Raw genomic sequence first — 6,349 nt, 5'->3', positions numbered from 1 at the left:
CACCCTTTAATTTTGAGTTTTAAAAGTCTGTCTTTTCTATACATTTTTTTCATTCCCTAAGAATGGTGATATCTCTGTCTGTCTCTTCACCCCCATTTTTTTTAATCTCTCTTTACCACTTTATTTTTATGGGTGAATGACTAGAGAGCTGCCAGTAATGTTACTGGAATGGAAGGGCAGATATGAAGGTGCTTTTTTTTTTTTTTTTTCAAAAGGCAACTGGACTATCTCTGTCTTTCCTTGAAGAAGTTTTGCTTCTTATCCAAGAAGCTTCTTCAGTTCTGCTTCTTGCATGAGAAGTGAAATGTCTTCAAGGAAAAACAAAGTTAAGTCCAGTTGTCCTTTGGAAAACAACAATAATAACCCACCTTCGGGAAAACCATGACCTGAATGACTTGAGGAATCATCTCAGACAATGAATCACCATAGATAATGACTCCCTCTATCCCTCCTTCCCTCCAAAACACTGCATTATGAGGCAGTCAATACAAGCATTGTAAATAAATAAAAATTAATAACATAGCTGTCGAGTTATTAGGACTAGTTACACTATTATTCCGACTAGGAACCAACCTTTATCTTGCTAGAGCCTTGGGATTTAGCTGAAATGCAATAATGTTTGAGAAAATTCATATTATTTGATATGAATATTGCAGCAATAGGCCTTTTCTCTTCCTATCATGTAAACACTTTATTAAAATTCTCTACATAAATAGACTCACTAGTCTAGCAGACCTTGGAAATCAACTAAAGTTCACTATCCAGTTCCTCTCCTAAATAATGCATATAGATCTAGTATGTGCCACATAATGATACTTGGGAACATGTTTGTGCTGTATTAGCATACTCCAAACCCTCGAAACCGATTGGTCCTGACGGACAAAGACCTGATTGGTCGGCAACCCGGCCGTGATTGGAGCGCTTAGAAGCTACCGCGATTGGCTGTGCCGATCGCGGGAGATTCAAAGCGCTGCCATTACTCCGCCGAGCCGCGAGCCAGCCCTATATGGGCTGCCGCGCTTGTATTCTTCAGACTGTTCTTATTACAAATAAAGAGCTGAACTCACAGAATGGTCTCGTGTCTCATTCGTCCCGACCCACCTCCGATCTAACACTGGCGACGAGGATGGGATTGTGAGACAAAGAGACCACCCAGCACGTGGCGGAGCAGCACACAGCGGCAAGCAGCATGGCCGGCGTCAACTCGCCACACGCACCCTTCAATCCCGCTACCGAGGACTGGGAATCCTATACCGATAGGTTCCAGATGTTCCTCGAGTGTAGCAATCTTAAAGATGCCAACGGTCACAAGAAGCGGGCCGTCTTCCTCGCACACTGCGGGCTGACCGTATTTAAGATGGCCAAAGCCTTGGCCAAGCCTGAGGACGTTAAAACCATGGAATGGAGCGAACTCGAACCCCTACTGAGAAGCCACTACGCCCCGTCGTGCCCATCCTCATCCGTCGGCACGAATTCTACAGGTGGGACCAGCGCGATGGCGAAGGGCTTGGCGACTTCATAGCGGCCCTACAAGATTTGGGCGGCCTATGCGAGTTCGCCCGACCTGGACGAGGCCCTGCGAGATCGCATCGTCCTGGGGCTCTGAGACCCTATCCTCCAGAGCCGCATCATGGCAAAGGGCGACATCTCCCTTGCCGACGCCCTGACCGACATATCCGCGGCAGAAGCAGCCAAGAAATCGGCGGCTCGGATGCGACAATCGAGCATCACGCCCGAGCAGCGACCAGCGAGACGGCACCAAACACCGAGAAGTGACCCGAGAATGACCCCGGACGCCACCACACACCACGGTGACATAGACTCCTTCTCGGGAACCGAGGACGACGAGGAGGAGATCCACCGTTGCAAGCGGCCCGAGGGCATCGGGAAAACCAAGGTCGCAAGTCGAGGTTACAGTGCGCTGGCTGCGGAGGCGATCACCCCGATCGGACTGCCGGTTCTTAGATGCCGTTTGCCGGCAGTGCGACAAACGAGGGCACATCGCCAAAGTGTGCAGAAATAGAAGACGCTACAGCCCGCGGCGCCGAGATGGCAGCCCGCACAGACAAGAAAACACCCCCAACAGCCACAGAGACCGACAGTCAGAGAGCCGTTGGAGCCAAGAAGGTCGGAACAGGCGGCTCAACAAAGCAAGGCAAAGGGAGGAAATGCACCAGACCATCATCGTGGCCATTCCTCAACAAGAGACGCCAGGAAGGTATACGTCACGGTGGGAATAGAAGACCAGCCATGCGACATGGAGGTGGACTCTGGGTCCTCCCTCTCCATGGTCTCATGGCACACCATCAAGCGACTGGTCCCCTCAATCCGCCGAAAGGAACTGGAAGATCAAGCACTAACCCTCAAAGACTACCAGGGAAACCGTATCCCTGTAGTTGGCAGATTTTAAACCGTATCCCTGTAGTTGGCAGATTTTAAAGTCACATTCAAGAACCACACCAAGTACTACCCTGACCATCATTGACCGGGACCGGCCGAGCCTATTGGGACTACAGTGGTTCGCGTCGCTAGGCAATGAAGTAACCGGAATCAACAACACCGCAGAGTCGGACTGGGAAGCGGCACTCGTGGAGGACTTCCGGAAGTCTTCGATGACAGCCTAGGCAAGTACCGGGGTCCCCTATATCTTTCAATATTGACCCGACCATCGCACCAATCCGCCTTAAGCCCAGACGGTGCCATTTGCCCTCAAGCCCAAAATCGATGAGCAGCAAGATAAGCTCATCGCACAAGGGGTACTGGAGCCAATTGACCATGCCAGGTGGGAGACCCCAATAGTCACCCCCATCAAGCCAGATGGGTCCGTGAGAATTTGTGGGGACTATAAGGCCACCCTCAACCACGCGCTCCAACAAAGCGCATACCCCGTCCCAGTTGTGCAACACCTTCTGCACTCACTGAGGGGAGGCCGGGTCTTTGCAAAGCTCGACCTGGCACAAGCCTATCAGCAACTACCGGTCGACGCCACAACCGCCGAAGCCCAGACCATCGTAACGCACCGGGGGCTTTTCGTTGCAACCGGCTCCAGTTCGAGTCAGCGTGGCACCCGGGGTCTTCCAAAGCCTCATGGAAAGACTCCTCCAGGGCATAGAGGGGTGGTGCCCTACTTTGACGACGCCTTGGTGGCCGCGAAAATGAAAAGCAACTAGAAAACCGGTTGAGGGAGGTACTGAAGAAATTCAGAGACTCGGGACTCAAAGTCAAAAAGGGAAGTGCCAGCTAAGGGCTGAAAGGGTCGAGTTCCTTGGGTACCTCCTAGACAAACATGGCATCCACCCCACAGAAAAGAAACTGAGAGCCATAAGGGAAGCGCCACGACCCAAAAGCAAAACGGAACTGCAGGCTTTCTTGGGACTGTTAAACTTTTACAATGTCTTCCTACCCCAAAAGGCGACCATGGCGGAACTGCTGCATAGGCTGTTAGATAAAACAGCCACCTAGACCTGGGGAGCACGGGAGGAGAGCGCTTTCAACAACACAAAGAAACTGCTAACATCTGACGCGGTACTAATCCAGTACAGCGAGACTCTGCCATTAACGGTAACGTGCGACGACGCGCTTTTGGAATCGGGCGCCATCCTCAGCCACCAGCTACCAGACGGAAGGGAAGCACCCATCGCCTTCTCATCAAGGACACTTTCAAAACCGGAGCGAACTACAGCCAGCTCGACAAGGAGGCCCTAGCGGTCATCGCCGCGCGCAAGAAATTCCACGAATACCTTTACGGTAGGACTTTTACAATCATTACGGACCACAAGCCATTGCTGGGGATCCTGGCAGGAAATAAGGCCACACCGAACATTCTATCACCAAGAATGACAAGGTGGTCTGAGTTCCTGTCAGCATACAACTACCAGCTGATTCACCGACCCGGGAAGGACATCACCCACGCAGACGCCTGAGCCGCTTCACCCTTGCCCGACCTCGAAGACGACCCGGCTCCCACGACGGAGGTATTCCAAATAGAGACAATGCCCAACCCACTAGTGACTGCGCCAGACATTGCCAGAGAAACAAATAAAGACAAGCGGCTGGGCGCGAGTCCTAAGCTGGGTTGGAAAGGGATGGCCGGAAGGGGACAAGGATCGAACTATTCAGACCCTTCAGAAACAGGCAAACCGAACTTTTACCGAAAGGGGCTGTATACTTTGGGGGACAGAGTAGTAATTCCAGAGGCATTGCAAGAAAGGGTATTGGGAATGCTGCATGAGGGGCACCCAGGGATGGTCAAGATGAAAAGCCTGGCCAGAAGCTATGTATGGTGGCCAGGCATGGACAAACAGATTGAAACCTGGTGCAATCAATGCCAAGAGTCCAGACCCAGTCCTCCCGCCGCCCCAATACATGAATGGGAAACACCAAGAGGACCGTGGTCTCGGATTCACATAGACTTCAAGCGGGCCAACCAAAGGGCATATGTATCTCATCACAGTGGATGCTTACTCCAACTGGTTGGAGGTAAGCACCATGAAATCAACCACGACAGAAGCGGAAAACTGGGCAAACTTTTGCCACACACGGCCTGCCGGACGTAATAGTGTCGGACAACGGGCCCCAGTTCACCGCACTAGCATTTGAACAATTTCTGGCAGGCCTGGGCATACGCCATGCACTAACCGCGCCGCAAACCCGGGCGGCGAACGGACAAGCGGAACGCATGGTACAATACACAAAAAGGCCATTCAGAAAATAGAAACAACCAATATACAGGACAAAATTAATAAACTGCTCTTCATCCAACACATCACGCCAAGTGCCACCACAAACAGAAGCCCAGCGGAACTAATGATGGGCAGGAAACTACGCTCAACGTTAGATAGAATGCACCCCACATACACCCCCGACAAACCCCGGGATCCTCCAGCAAACACAGACAATTTATCATAGGGGATGCCGTATACGCAAAAAACCTGTCGGGGGAACCACTATGGATACCAGCAACGATCACCCAAATAACCGGGCCCATATCATACCGCCTAGAAACAACCGACGGAAACACTGAAACGGCACATTAACCAGCTAAGGTCTGGAATAGCTAACAACCATACACCCGACCAAGAAACTAGAAGGGGGAACGGAAAGCGTTAATGAAAAAGGGAACCCCTAGCGCAAGCTGAACAAACCCCACCTGGAACAAAAACCCACAAATAAACCAGTCCTACTCACCAGCAAACGAGGGTCCAACCGAACAAGCAACCCCAGGAACATCACCAGGAAGGAGTAGCTGGGCCAGCTCAACCAGCCCGGAAAGCTCCCGCAGGAACAGCCAAGACGGCAGCTCAACCAGCCCGGGTAGACCGGGAGGGAGCTACCAAGAAAGGCCCAGCCCGACCTTCCAGGCGGTTCCATCCTTGGGAACCAGAGCAACAGAGGAGGCCTCCGAACCGGTCGACAACCAAACAAGAACTGATTCTGCGCAAGTCAACTAGGTAGGTACGAAGGCCCGCCTACCTGCGCGACTACGTCACGACGCACCGACAGACGAAACCAAGAGGGGAGGGGTGTGCTGTATTAGCATACTCCAAACCCTCGAAACCGATTGTCCCGACGGACAAAGACCTGATTGGTCGGCAACCCGGCCATGATTGGAGCGCTTAGAAGCTACCGCGATTGGCTGTGCCGATCGCGGGAGATTCAAAGCGCTGCCATTGGCTGCCGAGCCGCGAGCCAGCCCTATATGAAGGGCTGCCGCGCTTGTATTCTTCAGACTGTTCTTATTACAAATAAAGAGCTGAACTCACAGAATGGTCTCGCCTCATTCGTCCCGACCCACCTCCGATCTAACAATGTTCAGTTTTAAAAGCTGAAGCAATGGCAGTGTACTTAATTCAAGCATAAAAGAAAATTTGAATACATTTATGGATTCTGATTTGGATTCAGCAGGTGTGGCTAACAGTTTATTCATGTTATCACATAGTAACGGTCATCCAAATATAGACTGGCTCCTAATAAGATTCATTTACTCAAATATATATATATATATATATATATATATATATATATATATATATATATATATATATATATATATATATATATATATATATATATATATGAATACTATATATCTATATCTATATATATCTATAAAACTTAAGAAAACATATATCTATCTATCTATCTATCTATCTATCTATAGATAGATAGATAGATAGATAGATAGATAGATAGATAGATAGATAGATAGATAGATAGATAGATAGATAGATATATATAGATATATAGTATTCAGCTTTGTTCAGGTATTTTCCCACGTCATTATAGTTGTGCTTTTAAAGTTGTAGCAACGTTTCGGCAGAATCTCATCTGCCATCATCAGGCTTCTGTA

General features: G+C 49.8%; 1 pseudogene; it reads left to right on the top strand.

Moving 5' to 3' along the window:
- The first annotated feature begins 2,049 nt into the window (after positions 1-2,049).
- Positions 2,050-6,349, top strand: part of LOC148130829 (uncharacterized) — a 66,342-nt pseudogene continuing 62,042 nt past the window's right edge.

The sequence above is a fragment of the Notechis scutatus genome, chromosome 4 (assembly GCF_049901735.1).
Source record: "Notechis scutatus isolate UNSWTSFEM ecotype Mainland chromosome 4, rNotScu1.2, whole genome shotgun sequence".
In the NCBI taxonomy this organism is placed as follows: Eukaryota; Metazoa; Chordata; class Lepidosauria; order Squamata; family Elapidae; genus Notechis; species Notechis scutatus.
Note: the sequence above shows the minus strand (reverse complement) of the source record. Positions and strands in the feature narration are given on the sequence as shown.